Below are 6000 nucleotides of genomic sequence, written 5' to 3'. Positions count from 1 at the left end.
GTTTGGATCAAACTGGTCGAATGACTGACCCACAGACCAAAATTGAACCCATAAAACCCTTTTGTCTGGCATGGCTAATAATAATACCATAAAGCTGAGTGCACAAGAAACACAGAATAAAGCTGCCACAGTCGCAATAACAGTGGGAACTCAAAAACAAGAGTGCTTGTTTCCTATCGCAAATAAACTGCATAGGGAAAAAGTCATCTTAAAACAGGTTTACTGGGCGTCGACAATAGAGAGGAATCAGATCTAAAAGGTTTTGGGAATTGGGACTGAGGAGGTTTAAACAATAAACTGGTGCCAGTTAATGCGCCGGGGTTTAAAAGCAAATAAGAGAATATTCTGCTCCAGTGTTTCTGTTTTATGGAAGAGCTGGAGGGCAAACGGGTCCGGCACATAAATAAACACCAATCCCAATGCAACACATGAACAATGCAAACATCTATGTCACCATGTGTGCGGGAGCGTAGTCACCCAATGACGTTTCGCAATTTCATCTTAATCATGTCACATCAACAAACACTGGCAGACAACCAGTGGATTACTGAGGCCTTTATTACCCTGAAATCAGTGAAGCTCTGCTACCCCCTCCACCCCCCAGACTCAGATAAGAGTCGGCAGTGATCCTGACACATTTTTATTAACCACTGTTACATAACGTTCATCCCCAGTCACGCCTTTGACTATAATGAACTAAAGTGGAGGTGATGATTTAGCGGCGGGATGAATTAGAGAGATGAGAGTTGAGCCAGTGGAGCGTCGAGAACTAACACAAAACTTCACACGGCCGTTATTTCACAGAAACGAGCAAAGGGGAGAACAAGTGCCCAAGTGTTTTATGCTAATGTAAAGTGTGCATTAATATTCTTGGCACTGCCTGGCTGAATGTAAGTGCAGTAATAAGAGCAGCTGGACCTATACAAATCCACACTGTACACACATGCAGGGGGGAAGAGGAGGACAGAGGAGGACAGAGGAGGGGGGGTATAGAGGACAAGAAGGAGGAGAGGAGGCGAGGGAGGGAGTTCCAATAAAGGAATGGCCAGGATCCACAGAGATTGAGGTGAGGAGAGAGCGAGGGAGAGAACAGGAGGAGGACGGAGGGAGGCAGGCAGGCAGAGAAGAGGGGTGATGTCACCTCTAACAGGCAGCCAATGAGAGTCAGGAGGGGTGGAGAGAGAGAGCGGCCGGAGGAGGGTGTGTTTTTCTATCACTGCAGCATCAGCAGAGAGGAGAGGTGCACAATCAATTTCACAGAGAAGGAGAAGAGGAAGACGCAAAGGCACGAGTAGATAAGCAAGAGAGGGAGGAAAAGAAGACGCCAGGACTTGCCAGAGGATCGAGCATCAGCGTGGAGGTAAGAGGATGTTTTTGTGACGGGATGAACAGTTTGTCATCACATGAGAGAGACGGACTGTGGACTAATTAGGCTCCTATAGGTGGAGATGACTTGTTATGGAATCACACCTTTGCTTCATCTTATTCTTGCAGCAAAAGACGACTGGATCATGAAAATTTAGGTTCCTTATTCTCAGCCGTGTTAATGTTTAGAAAAAACAACTAATTCAACACTTTAATCAAATTAGACAGACATGTGAGGCAGTTTATCACTTGTAACTGTCCTAAGACATCTAGTGTATTAAAGCCGGGTGTCATGGATAACCTGTTGGTGCAGAACACTTTTAGAGAAAAGGGTTTTTCTTTTCTGATGTTTTATATTAAATCTTTATTCAGTGCAGTGCATGCAACAGGGTCTGATTCTCTAAATATTGAATATACAACAGTCTCATTGCACTGCCTCACTGATGACTTAATTGGCCATAATGACAATATAACAGTGCCTTACATTTTCATTGTTTTAATGTCTGATTTGTATGAAGTTAAGATTTGTGTTTGAAATTAGGTGCTCAAATGATTCAAGAATAATTTTATGGGCTTTAAATCTGTTGCATCACCTTATATTTAGAGGAAAAACATATTTCTCCACAATATCTGACCAAATGTCCCAACCATATAATGCAATTACTTAAAAATCTGCTCTTTGAAGTTAATATTTAGCATTTATTCCGTAAACTGAGGACAATTTTTCACAACAATTCTCAGCTTGGCTTTGCCTCCCCCTCTCCCTTGCTACTTTAATATGAATATTCGTTTTCTTCCCACATTCCCCTCCCCCAGCTAATAGCTGAGTAGCGTCATGTTCAGTGCAGCTCATGATTGCAATGTGCTGCTATGATTTTCATTGATGTGGAGGAGGAAACTCCACAAGCTACATGGTGAACAGCACAGCAGAGCAGACTGCAACGGGTCTGGTTTGCCTTCGCAAAGACAGAGCATGAGTAACCTTAAACCACCCACCCCAGAGGGAAGACAGAGATGAAGGAGTTTAAAAAAAGAAAGTGGTAGAAGGAAAAGAAAGAACGATTGAGATATCAACAGGAGACAGAGGGAGAGAGAGAGAGAGAGATGCGGAAGGAGATGTCAGAGGAAAGGAAAATAAGGGTGGGGCCGTGCACACAGCAGACTGTGGAGGTGTGCCAATGGAAAGGAGGCACTCACCTGGCTGAATGCCACACAGCTGGCTACTGTCTTTGTGGCTTATTACACATCTGTTCTGTTCAACAGCAGAAAATAGACAACATTACACACACCAGTTGTGTTCACGATGTAGAAAAGTGTATTGACGAACGCAGCTGTTAAAGGTTTGTTGTTTATGCATTTATGTGGTGCTTTGTGAGTGAGCACGTCTTTGTTCATATTCTCATATTTTACGCTAAGACACGAACATGTGTATCTTCTTGTATTATGTGTCTGTGTGTGTTAGCGGTGTAGTGAACCTTCTCTCTTACTCTCCCTCCCTCCATGCCTCGGTAGCCTGCAGCTTCCCTCAGATGAACATAGTCAGGGGACTGGAGGGGTGCGAAGGCGCTGTGCCTGACAATGACTTGTTACCATCTGTACAACATCCATAAACACACTGAACTGCACACGTGCACACAATAGATCAGGATACAGCTGCTGCTGAAGATGGTGTGTACGTGTGTGTGTGTGTGTGTGTATCTTCTCCATGGCAGCAATGCTCCAGAGACCCACTGCTGGTCACATTATCATGCTATTTAATGCAGTGGGGTTTGAATGGCCGTGGTCGCCGGATCAGACCGAGCCGTGAGCTGCTGATGTGGAGGCGATGCTGTTGTCAGAGTAGCTTGGCGAGACTTGGAGTCTATGATTACCCTCGCTACAGTATGGTGCAGAATGTAATCTCCCCTCTGACGCCGGCTGGTTAATTGAGCTGTTCCATCAAAGAGATGGATGGAAACAGGGATTTATGTGAAGCGAGAGCGAGGGACAGAGAGAGACAGATCTCCGATGAAAAGAGAGAACAGGCAGGGTGGGGTGGGGTAAGCAACATATAAAAGATAAAGGTGAAGGAGGAGACGCTGGACTTTAATGCATCCTTTAATGCATGATCTCTGCAATGAGCTCTGAAGGGAGTAAAGGAGGAGAAGGAGGGATCAGTGAGGATATATGAAGGGGCAAGGTCACAAGGGAGGATGGGCTGTGGCAAAAGAAGATTTAAAGGAGGACTTGTACACAATCTATTCACAAACAATACGTCTGATTGCAATCAGAGACATTTGTGAGACAAAAGCGTCGCAGTGTATGATCAGATATTTACGCTTTTGCTGTATTATATTTTATGGAATGATAGCGTCGGCGACTGGCCTGTTTCCAACTGGCTGTAGGCCTGCAGTGGAAGTAGAGAGCTGGTGTTGTGTAGGAGGAGAGTAGTGATCTGCTCTCAATCTGCCAGTTAGGAACAACTCCAGGGAAGAGCAGCGCTGCACTGGCCCCTCGCTCCTCAGCCACCTGTTATAGCCTCGGGGCACCTTTGCCATCCCGCTCACCGAATACAGATAAATGCGCACACACACACACTCACACGGGCACAACCTCTGCAACACACACAAACAAACACACACACTACAGAGATCTTGTTGCAGTGCGCTAAATTACAGATCCTCCAATGTTGCCTCATCGTCCCGATTACTTAAGCATCTGCTGCTGATCAAAGACCACACACTGCACTTCCTGGGGATTTAGCTATTACATGCAGAAACAGGGTAAAATAAGGGTTAAGTGAGAGAACTATCTCAAAGTGTCAAGAGTGACTGTTTCATCTCAGCTTTCTTTTTTGTCCTCCTTTGAGAATTATCTTTGTAAAGTGACAAACACACGAGCGCTGATTCGAAAAGCTCACAAGGGAACTCCCTCCTGTTGTCTTCAAGCGTCTGTGTGTCTTTTCGAAGCCCTGCCCTTGTGTGCGCGGTTGCGTGTGCACCTTTAGGATGCTGTCAAGATGCAGAGTCGGCCGCCGCCTCCTCCTCCACCCTTCAACCCCTCCCTGGTTGCAGCTCGGAGGCTGTTTGATTTAGATTGTGCAGATGGGAGACAGCCCACTGGGTGTCAAGTGGGGGGGATCGTGTAGACATGCTGTCAGGGTTTGCTGGAGAATACATTGTGGTGATTTAGGGAGCTAAGGGTCAGATGGATTGACAGGCCCGCCATGGGCAAATCATTATGGAGAAATGAGGAGAAGGGGAAGGAGGCCAGCGAGAGGGAAGGGTGAACGTTTCTAAAAAAAGGTGAAATGAGATAAGCAGGGAGGAAAATCTTAAGATGGAAAAAAGACTGATTTAAAAAGCAGGTTGGTGTATGGTGATGGTGGGAAGATGAATGCTGTTATGGAAGATAAAGTGGGAGAGCACCGTCATGGTAATGTCTCTGCACCACCTTGTTCCAGTCATCACTTAAGAGTCCTGTTCTCTCTCCTTAGACAGCTTCCTGCAGGAACAGACTTCGTTAATCCATTTTACTTTACTGCCTCTGTCTCTCTCTCTTTCTTCTTGCCGTGCACCTCTCTGGTTTCACTTGTCCTATCAGTATTCATGCAGTGGTGGACACAAGAGCCCACACATCTTAATCAAAATAATGACTGACGCTCCTATTAGCTTTTTCCCAGAAAGAGGCTCTCAGACAAAGACTCATAAATCCAACTCGATTATACAATTGAACCTGCGATGGAGACTGGGCCAAGAATAAAGGCGTCATGTATGGAAATGAATTTAATTTGGGAGAGTGAGTTACCTTATTACAGCTCTCAGAAGTGATGGTATGAGAGAGGGGGAATTGTAGAATCCCCCAGAGAAACACATGTGTTATTGCTGGTTAAAATTGCACAAGTGGAACCCTGTGGTGGATATTGTGTCCTACCAGGAGAGAAATTAATTACTGCCAAACCAATAACGAAACTGGGGGCCCCAAATATCCAAGGACAAATATTAGGACATTAAAGGCCTATATAATCAATTTCTTTATCGTTTTGTTTTATAATTATGTCGCAAAACATCTTCCAATTCGGTGAGTAAAAGTTCTCCAGTGTGCTCTGTTTGAGCCAGACAGGAAAAGCAGCAAAGCAATAAAGCTAGGACACACAGGGTTGAATATGAATGAGAGGAGATATGAAACTCCTTGTCCGTCCTTCTCTTTTTCCTCCTTGACGCTGTCCTCATCTTTTTTCAGTCTGACAAAATTATTTCTTTGTCTCGGCAACACACAGAATTCCCCTCATCGTCACTCCTCCTGGAACCCGGTCAGCTCTATGAAAAGAAGCTTTATTGTCCACATCAGTGGATATAATTGGACTAAATTGACCCTCTGTCCACTGTGTTTCCCGACTGCATGTTTCCTCTCTATGAAGTGTTCTGTTGATTCTCAGAGATGCTTCTCTGTGTATTGGTAGCCTGTGCGTGCATGACTCACCATCAGCGGAACCAGTGCGAGATGCCCCCATGAATGAATGGATTATAACCTACATTAATCAATGTTGGGTTATTGTCATTTGTAAAGGACGATGTCAAATGTCTCATGGCAGCATTGTTGAGATACAGTAGCTAAGTCTGTAACTTTAATGGCTTCTGGGTATAAATAGCTTAG

At 44.9% G+C, this 6000-nt stretch overlaps 1 protein-coding gene across 4 annotated transcripts in view; it reads left to right on the top strand.

Annotated features, from left to right (window-relative positions):
• Positions 1-1162: 1162 nt before the first annotated feature.
• l1cama (L1 cell adhesion molecule, paralog a) overlaps positions 1163-6000 on the top strand; it is a 43742-nt gene continuing 38904 nt past the window's right edge. For 3 of the 4 annotated variants that reach the window (XM_035159697.2, XM_035159696.2, XM_035159693.2), the window contains exon 1: positions 1164-1360. The gene's annotated coding sequence lies outside the window, so the exon portion shown is untranslated. Of the gene's footprint in view, positions 1361-6000 lie in introns of all 4 variants that reach the window. The other variant, XM_035159694.2, reaches the window with a different exon arrangement.

This window comes from Hippoglossus stenolepis, chromosome 6 (genome assembly GCF_022539355.2).
Source record: "Hippoglossus stenolepis isolate QCI-W04-F060 chromosome 6, HSTE1.2, whole genome shotgun sequence".
Classification (NCBI taxonomy): Eukaryota; Metazoa; Chordata; class Actinopteri; order Pleuronectiformes; family Pleuronectidae; genus Hippoglossus; species Hippoglossus stenolepis.
This window is presented reverse-complemented; position numbering and strand designations above follow the sequence as displayed.